This window comes from Bubalus bubalis, chromosome 12 (assembly GCF_019923935.1).
Source record: "Bubalus bubalis isolate 160015118507 breed Murrah chromosome 12, NDDB_SH_1, whole genome shotgun sequence".
Taxonomy (NCBI): Eukaryota; Metazoa; Chordata; class Mammalia; order Artiodactyla; family Bovidae; genus Bubalus; species Bubalus bubalis.
In genome coordinates, this window is record NC_059168.1 from 59,779,668 (window position 1) to 59,796,556 (window position 16,889).

The 16,889-nt window shown below is 40.7% G+C and overlaps 1 pseudogene; it reads left to right on the top strand.

Moving 5' to 3' along the window:
* The first annotated feature begins 7,296 nt into the window (after positions 1-7,296).
* LOC112578242 lies at positions 7,297-7,413 on the top strand (annotated as a pseudogene).
* The last annotated feature ends 9,476 nt before the right edge of the window (positions 7,414-16,889 follow it).

A 16,889-nucleotide genomic window follows, 5' to 3' on the forward strand; every position in this document is an offset into this window, starting at 1 on the left:
ACCACAACTATTGAGCCTGTGCTCTAGAGCCGGGGAGCCGCAACTTCTGAAACCCACATGCCTAGATCCTGTGCTCCACAATGAGAGAAGCCACCACAGTGAGAAGCCCTTGTACCACAACTAGAGAAAAGCCCTCACAGCAATGAAGACCAAGAACAGCCATAAATAAATAAATAAAATTATTTTTTTTAAATGTCCCACAAGCCTCTAGGTCCAACTACCCAACTACAGGAAGTAAAGGGGACAGAGTAACATGTTAAATTTACCAAGGGTATGCAATGAACAAAGTCCAGGCTCTGGAAGACTTTTCAGAACAGAAGACTTGATTTCCTCTACAAAAAGTTGTGAGGAACAAAAAGAGAGATGGAAGAGCACTTACAGATTTAAAGACTTCAAGGATACATCAACCAATGCATTGTAAGGACCTTGTTTGGATGACTGTGTATTTGAAGATATTAAGGAATTGTTGGGGATTTTTTTAGACATTATAATGATATTGTGGTTAATATTAGTTTTTAAAAACATCATCTTTTAGAGATACATAGGAAAATATTTACAGATGATATGGTGTCTGGAGTTTGTTTCAAGTTAATCCTGATGGAGAGAGTGAGTAGTGAAATAAATGAAACAAGACAGGCTCTGACTTGATCATTATTAAGACTGCTTGGTGAGTACTTGGGAATTCATTATATGAATCTGCTACATTTGTATATGTTCAAAAACTTCAATAATAATAACAGGTAAAAAAAAAATGATAAAGAAAGGGACATTACATTTGGGTTAATGCCTAGATTGTAGGAGGCATTTTAATGAATGAATGACTAAAGTGATTAATTTGGCTGCACCAGGCCTTATTTGCAGCACATGTGATCTTTGTTCTTTGTTGTGGCATGGGGGGTCTTTAGCTGCAGCGTGTGGGATCTAGTTCCCAGATCAGAATCGAACCCAGGCCCCCTGCATAGAGTGCCGAGTTTTAACCACTGGACCACCAAGGGAGTCCCAGAGGTATTTCACAAAGAACACAAGTCTGGTTATTGAATGTCTAAATCTTGACAGTTTGAGGCTTAAAAGAGCAGTTGTGCCTCACTGGCTGGGGGAAACTAGGGGCAGAGTTCACTTCAGAAGCCCAGAGCCTTCCGTCCTGCTTACAACCAGATGATCCAGCTGGCAGGAACAGTATGAAATGACAACAAGTATTTATTCCATTTTAGGATTGTCCTGTACTGCTTGGATTTCCAAGAAGAAACTTGGATACTGGGCAATCCCTTTCACCCAAGCCTTTAAAACTTTTGGCTCCCTTTCCAGCACTGTCACAATAATGAGCAGCAAAATTCATGAGAGTAAAATAGATTTTTATTGAATGGAGGAAAAGAAAACAACTATTCAGTGTAGACCAGTGATGTTCAATAGAACTTTCTACTATGATGAAAGTTTTGTATTGCCGCAGTTTAATGTGGTGGCCAATACCCACATATGGCTACAGAGCACTTGAAATGTAACTAGTGTGACTGAAGAAACAAATTTTTTTTTATTAATTTTTCCAATATTTATTTATTTTTATTTGGCTGTACTCGATCTTAGTTGTGGCTTGTGGGGTGTTCTATCTTTGTTGCAACATGTGGGATCTTTTTTTTTTTTTTTTTCCAGTTGCAGCATGTGGGATCTAGTTCCCTGACCAGGAATTGAACCCAAGCCCCCTGAATTGGGAGCATGAAGTCTTAGCCACTGGACCACCAGAGAAGTCCCAGGAAACAAATTTTAAATTTCCTGTGACTAGCAGCTACTGTATTAGAGGGCACAATTTGACTCTATGTTATGTCTGTATATAGAGGGATCTAAACTCATCTTTATTAAAAAATTATTTATTTATTTATATTTTTGACTGTGCTGGGTCTTTGTTGTTGCCTCAGGCTAGTTGCAGTGAGTGGGGCTACTCTCTACTTGGGGTGTGCAGGTTGCTCATTGTGGTAGCTTCTCTCGATGTGGATTCCAGGCTCTAGGCGCACAGGCTTCAGAAGTTGCCGAACACGGGTTCAGTGGTTGAGGCACATGGGCTTATTTGCTCTGTGACATGTGGGATCTTCCCAGATCAGGGATCAAACCTATGTCCCCTGCACTGGCAGGCAGATTCTCATCCACTGTACCACCAGGGAAGTCCTAAACTCCTCTTTAGGGAGATGAAGATTTTATTTTGGAAAGAATCTGAGAGAAAAGAGACCTCCCTGCAGAGAGAAGTGAGGACAGAAGCAGACAAAGTCCTGACTGCAATTTGTGTCTCTCTTTCAAGATATCCCTTGCCATCTCTGTACTACCTAAGGCTTGGTTATTGGAGCCAATGAATTTTTTCCTTTTTGATTAATCCAGTTTATGATGGATTTCTATCCTACTTTCTTACCATCCTAGCAAATTGATTCCATTTTTCCATTTAATCTTGTCATTTGTGTTTTGCATACCCATTTTTATATAGATTGTATTCTTCAGTGTACAACTTTGTATTCTGCCTTTTCACTTGTTGTCAATACTTCATATTTCTCCACAGCTGACAGAATGGCCGCAAGTTAATAATTCTAAGTTAATATACCACAGCTCCACAGTTTACCAACTGTAGAATATTTAGATTATTTCCTTCCCCTCCCCTTTTTATTGTTTTTAACATTACAATGACCAACTTGGTGTATGTAGTCTTATTCTTCTGTTGAATTAATTCTCAAGTTGAATTCCCGGGAAGGGGATTGTTGAATCAAAGATCATGAATACTTCCATGGTTTTTGGTACAAAAATATGTATATTTTACATTTCAGAAAAAGTTTACTTAGTTGTCAAGTTTAAAGGAAATGTCAGTGTCTTTAATGGCGAGAGGCTTGAGTCACTTCCTCCTGGCTAAATTTCTATCTCTTGGTTCTGTTTTCAGGGCAAATGGGGTTTGTTGCTCATCTAGAACTCCTAGAGAGGAAGGAAGAGCCTGAGGCCACAGTACCTGGCTGTGTGGGGTTTTTCTCTGCCCAGGAATGGAGCTCTGAGGTATGGTATAGGGTTCTCATGAAAGAAAGAGAGGGTAATGGAAGGGACTGGAAGCATCAGGAGGGGATTTCAACATACCAAGTTTTCCCTACCCAAAGCCAGATTCAGAATCTCATCAAGGTGAGCAACCCTCCACAAGAGATTCTGGTACCAAGTTCCTAATAAATCCTCTTATTTTTACCCTCCTATAGCACTTTGGATTTTTTCTTCATAGTGCTTATTATTATTGCAAATTATTAATTATGCAATTCATTGTCCCATTCCTGGTAATTTAACTTAAGAATTAATTCTTAAGAGGGAATTCACCTAAGAATTAGGCTTCCCTGGTGGCTCAGCGGTAAAGAAGCTGCCTATGATGCAGGAGGTACGGGTTGTTGGAAGATCCACTGGAGAAGGAAATGGCAACCACTCCAGTATTCTTGCCTGGGAAATACAATGGAGAGAGGAGCCTGGTGGTCTATAGTCCATGGGGTTGCAAAGAATCAGACACAACTTTAGCGACCGGATAACAACAGCAAACCTAAGAATTAATTCAACAGGAGAAAGCTACATTCATTGTATTGTCTATAAGTTCCACGAGAGCACAGATATGTGACTTTGTTCACCCACGTATCCTAAGCCACCAAAATGGTGCCTGACACATAGGTACTGATAAAAAAATTTTTTAATGAATAATTGAATTAGCATAATAAAAGAAACCAGGTGAACTATGTTCCTTAAATTTAATTGACCATGGAACCATTTTTTTTCAAATCCAAGTTAACATTCTAAGGTACACACTTGGGAAATGCCAGGTCCATGTATTAGAGAAAAGTATCAAGAGGAGGCGAGGAGAAGCAGCCCTGTGTATTCCATGGGAAGTCTGTGCCCCTCTGAACTCTACTGAGCTGCTGCAGGCACTAGGAGCACAACAGAGACAAACCCTCATGATTTGACTGACTTGAAGGGAATTTTGTTGAAGTAAGTTGATCACCACGACACTTTGATCATCAGGTGGAAGTTTAATAGTTCTGGTTAGTGTTCTCTTGAAAATTTGTAGCTTGTGGATCATTGAGCAGTTTTACAAGCCAGTCTGTTCAACTGTTTTAGAAGACATCCCCAAGATGCTTCGTAGGGAAGTTTCTTTGTAAGCATGTTCCCAGTACTGATGTATACTGAAGTTAAATGAGTCTTCTGCATATTTTAAAAGATTAACATATCCAAATAAAAAGATTAATTAATTCATAGAAACTTTCTCTGACTATAAAAGTGAGAAATTATTCTGGCGTTGAGTCACTGTGAGTATAAAGAACTCTAGATTAGGAATCTAGATTAGTTGAGACACCTGGTTCTAATTTCAGCTCTGCTCCTAAAGAACCTGCTTCATCTTTCTGAGCCTCAGGGAACTCTCCTATAAAGCGATAGATTGAATTTAAAAGACTGTAATTTCCCTTCCTGCTCAGATAGTCCATGGTGCTTATCTGAAAGCACATTCGGTCTCTAGGAATGGCATAAGTAGCTGTGAACAGAAGAACTGGTTAATACAGGCATTGCTGTGGCAACTACAGTCTCCAGAGCCATTACAGAGAAGTAGATGCTAACATACAATGTTCAAATTTCACGGCTTAAATCACAGTTGCTCTTCAGCTGAGGGATTCCAATGGCTCTCACAGAATAGATCTGAGTAAGGCCCACCTGTGGTTAATGCTGGCTGAGAAGAAAAGTGAAATGTGATGAAAGATACACTGAAATTAACCTGAAGCAGTGTTGCTATTTGCAGGTCTCTAGTAGGACCACTTCATTTAGCAGCTTTGTTCTGTGACCTTATAAGTGTCTCTTGAGCTTCCAGCACTGGATTTTCCCCTCAGATACATTTCCCCTGTACTGCTTATCTTGTAAAATTAACTACTGTGTTACAGATGCATGAGCCAAAGCTAATTTTATAAGAAACTTGAGTGAGACGAAATCAATCTTTCAAGGTCCCTGAAGTCCTGAGATCACAAAGAAAGGGCTGAAGAAGTAGTTTCTGGCTTTTAGCTTTCGATTTCCTTTTTAGTTTCAGTTTTCTTTTTCTGAAACTCTCTCCCCAGAACTTCCATGGCATATATAGATGCTTATAAACAAAACAATGACGAATACTATGCTGTTAGAAAGGTCACAGCCCTCCCAGCCAGCAGCCACTGCCAGGCTGGCTTGTTAGTGGAAATTTACAAATGATAATGGGGCTGCCACTTTAGCTTTAAGAGCTACTCCCCCTTGGGGACCTGAAACTATGTAGTCACCAAAACAGCAAAAAGTGGTAAATTCTTTGATTTACTGCAAGGAGCCCTATTATCAAGTTCATTTAAGGTAATCAGTTTATTTTACACATAATCATGGTTTGGCAACCATACATACTTCAGCACTTACAAGTGGTCAGATATAATTATTGTTGAGTTACGAAATCATGGGGTATGCCCATCACTGTAAGCCCAAACTTAAAGCATGTACAAGCTTAAAATTCTAAGAATTGTTTTCAGTATCTCTTCTGGTTATGAGATTTTATGTGCATGTTTTTGTTATGTAAAACTCAAGTCTAACGACTGTTTTGAAAAGATCTAGGCAAAGGGTCATGACAACAATTCAGCTATTTAGCACAACTCTGTAAACAAATCACCAGAGAAAGGCTTAAAGTGAGGTAATAATTCCGGCTCATTGTCAATGAATAAACACCAGGCATCCATAGACATGTTTAATTAATTCTTGCACTCTCTTCAAATACAAATTAATACAAAATAACATTTTGTGACTTGGAGGTAATTGTTCACATGGCTGAGCTGTGTATCTTCAAGAAATATGTAATTTAAGTGTGGATTTAGGTATGGAACATACAAGACTCTCAATAAATATTTTGAAATGAACATTTATTTCACAGAAAAAACAGATGAAGTTGAGAATAAACGATGGCAAGGCAGACACCAGAAACAAGTAACAACAACGTACGGCAACTACGCCCTGCTAGAAGTATAAACAAAATCCCCCTTAGCATCGGGGAGGCGCAATGTAAACCAGATGGGAGGACAAGCTTCACACAGACGTGGAGATGATCCTGAGTTCTAGGAAGATGAGTACTGTTCTGATTAAAAGAAGAGGTGGGAGGCAGAGGAAGCATTACAGTTAGAGGAACATCAGAGGCAGAGAGGAGTGAAAAGCACTACCTGGGTGAATGGAAATGTAGAAGGTGGGGCTGAAACTGAGCTAGGGACTCATTTTGAGCAGTCTTGAATGTTAACCTAAAAGTGAATCTATCAGGAAAAGATAATTTTTCCCCCCATTTTGGGGTCTTCACTTTTTCAAATTGAAAAATAAAAATAAATCATTATAAATATTAAATCTGTGAAAAGTAGTGAACAACACTGTGAAAAATAGAAAGTTAGCCACTCATAATTCCACAGCCCCAGAGAGAACCATTGTTAGGGCAAATGGGTACTATTAAAGTCTTGACAAGTATTGCTAAGTTGTCCTCTGAAGTCTGTATCTGTGAATACTTGCAACAGTAATGGATGCAGTCGCTTGTTTTCTCACAGATTTGCCAACATTGGTTATTGCCAATCTCGTAGGGGAAAAAAAAAACAAACATTTCTTTCTTGAGCATTGTTTTGTTTTGGCCATTTGATTCCACCCCCCTGATTTGAAACGCTTCCTTTATCATAACTCACCAGTGCATCTCCTGTACCTAGCCATATAAAGCACTGAATAAATGAAGACATGTAATAAATAGGAATGATGCATTTCTGCTCTTTTGAAGAGAAAAACGGTATGATCATACCTAGGCTTTAAGACCACAGTTCTGGTGGGATTATGGAGAAAGGACTGAGAGCAAAAAGCTAATAAATTCAGAGTATAGTTAGAAAATCATTAAAACATTACAGGTAAGAAAATGATGAACACCTTACCTAGGGTAGTGCCAGTGGGGATGAAAAATGGAAATGGATCTATGGAGTATTACAAGAGTGGAACTGAGGACTTTGTATCCATTTAGGACTTCCTGGGTGGCACTATAGTAAAGAATCTGTCTGCCAATGCAGGAGACGCAAGAGATGAAGGTTCGATCCCTGGGTGGGGAAAATACCCACTCCAGTGTTCTTGCCTGGGAAATCCCATGGACAGAAGAGCCTGGTGGGCTATGGTCCATGGGGCCACAAAAAGTTGAACATGACTGAGTGAATGAGCATACACACAAGCAGGAAAGGAGATGGAAGACGAGGAGGTAATAAAGAAGACTGGAATTTCTAGCTTGGGTGCTTGAGTGGATTTACATACAGTAATCAGCCTGAAGGCGACCGATCCCACCTGATCTCGGAAGATAAGCAGGGTCGGGCCTGCTTAGTACTTGGATGGGAGACCACCTGGGAATACCGGGTGCTGTAGGCTTAGGAGAAGGCAATGGCACCCCACTCCAGTACTCTTGCCTGGAAAATCCCAAGGGCGGAGGAGCCTGGTAGGCTGCGGTCCATGGGGTCTCTAAGAGTCAGACATGACTGAGCGACTTCACTTTCACTTTTCACTTTCATGCACTGGAAAAGGAAATGGCAACCCACTCCAGTGTTCTTGCATGGAGAATCCCAGGGATGGAGGAGCCTAGTAGGCTGCAGTCCATGGAGTCGCACAGGGTCAGACACGACTGCAGCAACTTAGCAGCAGCAGCATGGGAATATGAATCCAATAATGAGGAGTAACTTTTTTGAAGAGAGTTGTGAATGAGTTTATTTTATATGCTAAGTGGGACCTGCTTCCATTTTATCTATGACTCTATTCTCATCCTCATAATTGCCAGTTATGTAAGTGTTCCACCAGTTTCCACTATTTTTGCACTTTTGATTTCCACTGGAGTTCTATACCTAAAAGTATGTTAAGTTTCCCCTTTCCTCAACTATACCATTATTTTAGTCTCTCCTTTATTACCCCCACTGACCTGACCTTTCTTTTGTAACCACCCTTATGCATGCATTAATTTATTCACTTTTTTAATTAATATTTATGGAGAGCTTTCATACACCAGGCATGGTTCTACATGAGGGGAAAGATCAGTAAATAAAAGAGACAAAAATCCTTGCTTCCTTGGAGGTCACATACTTATTCTACTTACTCATTATTTCCTTCTTATCTGCTTCCATCATTGTCCTGGAATTGTTCTGAAAGTTGACACTGATTTCAATGCTGTGAACCCAAGTGCCATTTCTTGGTTTCTTTGATCTCTCTGCAGCACTTGACATTGTTGGCAGCTCTTTATTTAGTTTAACTCTTGTTATCTTCACCTCTTCTGCTTTTCTATTTCTTGAAATGCTTCATTTATGTTTCCTTCTCTGCCTTTCTTCCATTCTTTCCTCCACCCCTTTCTACTCATGTTTTAAGGACTTGCTCTTAAATATGACATTCTAACTTGTGCTATGCCATATACCCAAGTGTATGTTTTTTTAAAAAATAAATTTATTTGTTTTTGAATGTGTTGGGTCTTTGTTGCTATGCAGGCTTTTCTCTAGTTGCAGCAAGCGGGGCTATTCTCAAGCTACAACGTGCAGGCTTCTCATTGCAGTAGTTTTCTTGTTGTGGAGCATGGGCTCTAGGGTGCACTGGCTTCGGCAGTTACAGCACACGGGCGCCGTGTTTGTGGTTCTTGGGCCCTAGAGCATAGGCTCAGTACTTGTGGGGCATGAGCTTAGTTGCTCAGTGGCATGCAGGATCTTCCAGGCCCAGGGATCAAACCCTGTCTCCTGCTTGGCTGGCAGATTCTTTACCAATGAGCCGCCAGGGAAGCCTGGGTATACGTCTTATCTAGACCACTGTTTCCTAAAATGTGTTCCATGGAACAGAAGTTCTTTGGGTTGTTAACAGATGTTGAAAGAGTCCTGTGGTAAAATACTTTTGGGAAAACTTTGGGGTAAACACTGGGTTTCTCCATAGTGGTACTTCTTGGAGCAATTAATATGCCAATGAGAATTTTGAATCACCTACAGAATGAATGTGTCTCCCTCATGTCTTGGAGCATAGAACATTATTTTTGAGTTGAATCTTGTAGGACTTCTGAAGAATACACTTTAGGAAATATTGTATTAGACAATAAGCTCTTTGAATGCCAAGACCTTATCATATATATTTGTTCATGCACTCCCCAGAGGGGATTCCCCCAATGGCTCCATGGGTAAAGAACCCACCTACAATGCAGAAGACACAGGAGACACAGGTTCGATCCCTGGGTTGGGAAGATCCTGTGGAGAAGGAAATGGCAACTCACTCCAGTATCCTTGCCTGGAGAATCCTATGGATAGAGGAGCCTACAGTCCATAGGGTTGCAAAGAGTCAAACACAACTGAAGAGACTGAGCATGCACACATGCACTGAATTCTACCAAGCATAGGTACGCCAGGTACAGCCAAGCCTGATGCTGGAGGAGTTCAGACTTTACCTGATCAGTAATGGACGACTGAAGGTTAAGGACAGTTGCGTAATCTAGTAAGGACAGGATTAAATTCCTCTTTCCAAACAGAGATACTGCTGAACCACCTGTGTCATCCACACTCCTAAGCTGAGAGAGAACCAGGTTGGCTCTGAATCTACTCTGCACAGGTTCTATGACATTTACTACATGGTTAAATACGAATATTAAGGCTGTGGGGTAATCCAATAGTTCTGAGCTGGAATAAATATCCTAAATCCAAGAATCACCAGCAATAGACATCTACCTGTCTAGAAATTAGTGAAAGTAGGTTATGAAGTGGGCAGCTTACTATAGCTTCAGAAAATTTGGCTAAACCAGGCCAAACTTGCTTTTACACTCTTTAGTAAGGAATCAAAGCTACTCAGAAAAAATGACCAAAATTCATGTCACATCATGGCCATAACCATCACCCCAAATGATCCCAAAATGAACTTCCTCTCCATCCCTTTCTACTTTTAATTCCATATAAATACTTATTAAAAACAGGAATACAGATACTTTTCTCACAAAAGTATCTTACTTCTGTACATTGTCTTACTTCTTTTAAAGATATTATCAGGCTGTGATTCCAGATCTTCAGCAGGAACAGGACTCTGATACACAGCCAGCAGTAGACTCCCTTGGAGCACATTCAGTGCCTGTCAGTATGATTTTTCCTTCATATTATTCCTACTTATAGCTTTCTACTTGGCAATCACTAAGGAAAATCTAGTGTTCAATTTCCTCTATTATCTTAATTCATTCATTTGCCAAATATTTATTGAGCATCTACTTGAGAAGACTCTTGAGACTGCAAGGAGATCAAACCAGTCAATCCTAAAGGAAATCAACCCCGAATCTTCTTTGGAAGGACTGATACTGAAGCTGAAGCTCTAATACTTTGGCTACCTGATGTGAATAGCCAATTTGTTGGAAAAGACCCTAATGTTGGGAAAGACTGAAGACAAAAGGAGAAGGGGGCGGCAGAGGATGAGATGGTTAGATAGCATTACTGATGCAATGGACATGAACTTGAGCAAATTCCGGAAGATACTAAAGGACAGAGGAACCTGGTGTGCTGCAGTCCATGGGACATGACTTAGCAAATGAACAACAACAAAATGTACCAAATGCTGACCTAGACTCTGGGGATTAAGTAATGAACAGAGTCCCTGCCCTCATGGAGCTTATATTCTAGTTCAGTTCAATCACCCAGTCATGTCCAGCTCTTTGCAAACCCATGGACTGCAGCACTCCAGGCTTCCCTGTCCATCACCAACTCTTGGAGCTTATTCAAACTCATGTCCATTGAGTTGGTGATGCCATCCAACCATCTCATCCTCTGTCGTCCCCTTCTCCTCCCACCTTCAATCTTTCCAAGCATCAGGGTCTTTTCTAGTGAGTCAGTTCTTTGCATCAGGTGGCCAAAGTATTGGAATTTAAGCTTCAGCATCAGTCCTTCCAATGAATATTCAGGACTGATTTCCTTTAGGATAGACTGGTTGGATCTCCTTGCAGTCCAAGGGACTCTCAAGAGTCTTCTCCAACACCACAGTTCAAAAGCATCAATTCTTTGGCTCTCAGCTTTCTTTATAGTCCAACTCTCACATCCATACATGACTACTGAAAAAATCATAGCTTTGACTAGATGGATCTTTGTTGGCAAAGTAATGTCTCTGCTTTTTAATATGCTGGCTAGATTGATCATAGCTTTCCTTCCAAGAAGCAAGTGCCTTTTAATTTCATGGCTGCAGTCACCATCTGCAGTGATTTTGGAGCCCCCCAAAATAAAGTTTGCCACTGTTTCTACTGTTTCCCCATGTATTTGCTATGAAGTGATGGGACCAGATGCCATGATCTTAGTTTTCTGAATGTTGAGTTTTAAGCCAACTTTTTCACTCTCCCCTTTCACTTTCATCAAGAGGCTCTTTAGTTCTTCTTTGCTTTCTGCCATAAGGGTGGTGTCATCTGTGTATCTGAGGTTATTGATGCATTCTGCATGATTTTTCAATTTGGAGACAAATTAAACCTGAGTTCATTCTTAAACTGGTTACTTACTAGCCATGTGACCATGAGCAGGTCACCTTAACTTCTCAAAGCCTAGATTCTTCTCTCTGTGAAATGAGGATAGTGGTAATTTCAGAGTTGTGAAAGTTCTCTGAAATAATGAGCTAGTGTCTGGCATACAGCCTATTCTTAATTCACCTTTTACTACTAGGTAGGATTTTTATTTGTTTTTTCTTCTTCCTTTAATTTTTTTTTTAAATCTTTTTTTTTCTTGTTTTTAGGTAAGATTTTTTTTTAAAGTTCATATTTATAAATTTCTATCCGGGGTCTTCAAAATAGACATTTATGAATTCATTTCTTCCTCACTTCTGACTGTTAACCATATTCACTTATTCTTTGTCAGAGGTAGAAGAAACACTGGAGAAACACTCTGAACTTGTATCTCGTTTGACCACTCAGAATTTTCAGTATGTCCTGGTCAGCAATGACAGACATATATAATTGTGTGTACCTTTCACTCTGCTACCAACCACTGCTAAACAATCTCTAAAGGACAAAGTTTCACTAGGACTATGTGGTGACAAAGTATGTCTCACAACTACATATCTCCTTAGGCGAAAATTCACACAAGTCAAGTGATGGCTTCTATAATTGTTCAAGTACAATGCTAAGCACTTGAAGCCTTCCCGACCCCCCTTTAAACTCCTTACAAGTGTGAAAGCAACCTTCTTCCGTGTCTGAGAACACATGCAAACAACTGTATGTGCTCAGTCATCTGACTTTACTTGAATCACAAGGGTTTACACCAGCCAGTGAATAACTTTCCCTGACTACAATCTGCTGTCAGACACGAAGAAATCCAGAAGGCAGACTTTAAATCATTCTTGATAATGTTGTCGATATACATTCATTGAATAGATCTTTTAGGCTTCCCTGGTGGCTCAGAGGGTAAAGAGTGTCTGTCTGCAATGCAGGAGACCTGGGTTCGATTCCTGGGTCAGGAATATCCTCTGGAGGAGGAAACGGCAACCCACACCAGTATTCCTGCCTGGAAAATTCCATGGACAGAGAAGCCTGGTGAGCTACACAGTCCATGGGGTCACAAAGAGTCGGACACAACTGAGAGGCTTCAGATAGATACTCTACTATTTTTCAGATACCTGGTGGGAACTCTGGAAGCACCAAGACCCTATTTTCGTGCCTTTATTTCTCTAAATATTGCCATCTGCACTTCATTTGCAAACATTAGGTCAGGCATCTCCTATAGTTAACAGACATCCTGTGAACTGTAATTAATTAGAAGGTAGTTTGAAATTAGTGATACTTTGATGGTGATTCTAGCCATTGGTATTTTCTTTAACAATAAATTCGACGCCCCGAATTTAGTACTCTCGTGTCCTTGCCCGCGATTTGTCTTTGGCCAGTCACTTTGTAACTCAGTTGCATTCTTCACCTTTCAACAATCCACCTACTCCCCTTCCTATCACTTTCACTTGTGAGGCTTGGGACCGGTGAGCCAGGAGGAAGAAAAGCACAAGAAGATCTTCAGGATACACCCTCCCCAACAGGGTCTCACTGCAGAGAAGCTCCTGAAAGAAGACTCAGCCTCAAGGCCTTCTGCCACGGCGGGATCCCCAGGCCTGGCCAGAGCCCTAGGCAGAAAGCACCCTGGCCTCGCCTCGGCCCAGTCTCTGCCAGGACTTCTGGATGCTAAGACCCAAGGCAGCGCGGAGAAGGAGGAGGGACTAGAAAGAGGAGGAAGAGCAGGAGAGGAAAACGAAACTCCTTTGAGGCTGACCCAGCCTAGTGGAACCTCAGGGGCTTGGGGTCCCAGGAGGCGTGGCCTTAGGGATGGAAGGAGGGCGGGGCTTCATGGGGCGGAGACTCATGGGAGAGAGCGAGAGAGGAGGGGCGGGGCAGCAGAGACTCCTCCAAGTGGGCGGTCGGGCTGCACTTGTCCGTCCGCGGTAGGAAAGGAGGGCACATCCTCTCCCCCCCGCACCCCTCCCACCTACTCCCCCCTAGTGGAGAAGGCAAACTCTTAACAGGGTCGCCAGCCGCGATGTCGCGGCTCGTCCCATCCTCTCTTACAGCCTACGTGACCAGCGCAGGTCGTCAGCCTGAGAGCAGGCAATCTGAGCAGTTTCTGTTTTCATTTTCCGTTTCCCGCTCTGGTCGCAGTCTTGGAGGGAAGAGGCGGGGAGGCGGGGGCGGCTGGGGGGCGGGGAAGGGGGGGCAGCTCCAGTGTCACCGCCCCCCACCCCAGGCAGGGAGTTAGGTAGTCTGCAGGGCTACACCATTCAGAACGTTATGATGCCCAGAGATTCCCACTATAGACGCAATCTAGGATAAAATGCTGCTGTACTGGGGTCATGATAAGTAACTGACGTGTTTCTGGCCCACAACTATCTAAAACTATTCTATTGATTACGGGATTAACTGCTTTTTCTTCTATTTTTAAAGTAGAAAACCGGACCCTTAAAAACACCAGGTGTGGCGCCCTAGCTACTCTGCGAGCAACTGAGCACAGAGCACTTCAGGGGAAACAAAAGAAGATTCTCCCTTCCTCCCAGTTGTTAATATGTGACATAGCTCCACTCTCAACTCCTTGCAAATGACTCGTTTTCGGAGAACTCAGTTTTCCTAGTTTTGCAATAACTTAACTGAATTCCTCCACTTTGGGTTCTACTTGACTCTTGATTGTGTCATCTACTCCAGTGCTAGACCAAAGAGTTAAAAGACAAAAAGAAAGTAAGCTTCTTAGAGAAAGGAAAAGCTGTAATACTTACCTAAGCCAAACATACTTAAGCTTCCATAGCTGCAAAATATGTTTGGTTTAACCAGCCAAATTCTGTGCTGGACCCTGGGGAAAGTCATATATAACACAGATACTCTAATAGGGAAGATAACTGAATAGAAAAACAACTATAATTCAGTGTCATACAATTAATAAAAGCATATACTAGATCCAAAAGTAGCATCATTGAAGAAGTGACTGATTCTATGGGACATATGGGGATGAGGGCATAAAAGGTTTCACCCAGGAATTATAACCATCTGAGCATAAGTAAGAATGTTTAAAACAAACAAAAAAAAAGCTTAAGAGATAGATATTAATAAATTACTACAAAATGCTGGTTGAGTGGTGCAGAATTCTCTTAATTTTAAAATATCGGCAACGAAATTAGCTGGAAAATGGGGTTGAAGGGGGAAAACTCCTTTTACTCAAATCTTAAATGTTACAGAAATAACAGCCCTCCATAATTCCCATTCCAGGAAAGATCAGTGTTGTTGTACGTTGTATACTCCTCCAGGTTATATATTAACAACCGACACTGTATTCTATAGAAATGGAATCTCCAGAACCTGGCGGTGGTATAGGAAAGTGGTTAGTATGCTGGCTTTGGTAGGTTGGTGTCACCTGGGCTGGAATGCAGCATCTATCAGTTCCCAGTTTGGTTACCTTGGGAAGTTATTTCTCTTCCCCCCAGTTTCCCCTTTTGCAAAACAGGACTACAATTATATCAATTATCAGTTGAGATTTTAAATGTCAGAGGGGATTCTTTGTGCATGCAACCCATAAAGTTGCTTGTTTTATTTTTTTCAAATTAATTTACTTTTTATTGGAGTATAGTTACTTTACAATGTTGTGTTAGTTTCTTCTGTACAGCAAAGTGAATTAGCTATATGTTTACATATATCCCCTCTTTTTTTGGGTTTCCTTCTCATTTAGGTCAACAGAAAGCACTGAGCACAGCTTCCTGTGCTACACAGTAGGTTCTCATTAGTTATCTATTTTATGCATAGTATCAATAGTGTATACATGTCAATCCCAATCTCCCAATTCATCCCATCTCATCCTTTTCCTCCTTGGTATTCATATGTTTGTTCTCTACAAATTTCTTGTGTTTTAAATGATATTTACTTGAGTTGTAAAATTTAAATCTAGTCATTATTAAGTATTTAAACAAAAATTTCAAATTCATTTATAAATCTGTCAATTTCATGTTAAAATAAAACACTTTCACTGTTCTTTGATTAATGCCCAGTAAGCATATTAATTTGATGTATTAAACTTTGATTTAAATGCATTTATCAATGGGATAGAATTTTCTTAGGCATTACATATTAACATCACAAAGCATGCAAATCTAACAAATCAAATTCTCTTGCACATTTACACAGTTTATAAATCTCATTTATTAAGTTCCCTTAAATATGTCAAATTCACGTATTGCTGTACCTTATTGCCTCAGGTACTTCACACTCCTAACAAGGCAGATTTACACTCTGTAAATCGTCTCAACCCATTCTCAGCCCAGTCCTGAGCACTTACAGAGTATCTCTATGAGTTTTCCTGAGCACTGAGGGGGGCAATGGTTAGGTTGCTGTGCTAATAACTGGCTGTGTGATCTTGGTTAAGCCACATAACTCTTTGTGCCTCTGTTTTATCATCTGAAAGGGGAGTAGCAATAATACCAACTCATAGGGTTGTTATGAGCTTTACCTGAGTTAGTCCATGCAAAGCACTTAATACAGTCCTGCTAAGTAATAAGCACTCAACAAATGTGTTATTGTAAATCTAGTAAGTCATAGTCTCTCAGGCATCTAGGCAGCATAAAAATCAAACCTATATATTAAATCAAATTCACAAGTGTAAAAATATTCACTGTATCCTTAGTTGGTCAAATCCTAAGTATTTCAATGAAAAATTACTTTAAAATGTCAACTTTTAATACAACTTGCAAGATTCTTTAAAACATCTCAAATATCTTAAAAACAAAGAACACATACACAAACAGCACAGTGAGTTAAAAAAAATCTGTTAATATACCTTGTAAATATATCATTCAATCTATATTATCAGTTCAGTTCAGTTCAGTCCCTCAGTCGTGTCTGACTGTCTTGGACCCCAGGGACTGTAGCACACTAGGCTTCCCTGTCCACCACCAACTCCTGGAGCTTGCTCAAACTCATCTCCATTGAGTCAGTGATGCCATCCAACCGTCTCATCCTCTGTGGTCCCCTTCTCCTCCTGCCTTCAATCTTTCCCAGCATCAGGGTCTTTTCCAATGAGTCAGTTCTTCACATCAGGTAGCCAAAGTACACGAGTTTCAGCTTCAACATCAGTCCTTCCAGTGAATATTCAAGACTGATTTCCTTTAGGATGGACTGGTTGGATCTCCTTGCTGTCCAAGGGACTCTCAAGAGTCTTCTCCAACACCACAGTTCAAAATCATCAGTTCTTTGGTGCTCAGCTTTCTTTATGGTCCAGCCCTCACATCCATACACAACTACTGTAAAAACCATAGCTTTGACTAGACAGAGTAAAGTCTCTGCCTTTTAATATGCTGTCTATATTGGTCATAGCTTTTCTTCCAAGGAGCAAGCATGTTTTAATTTCATGGCTGCAGTCACCATCTGC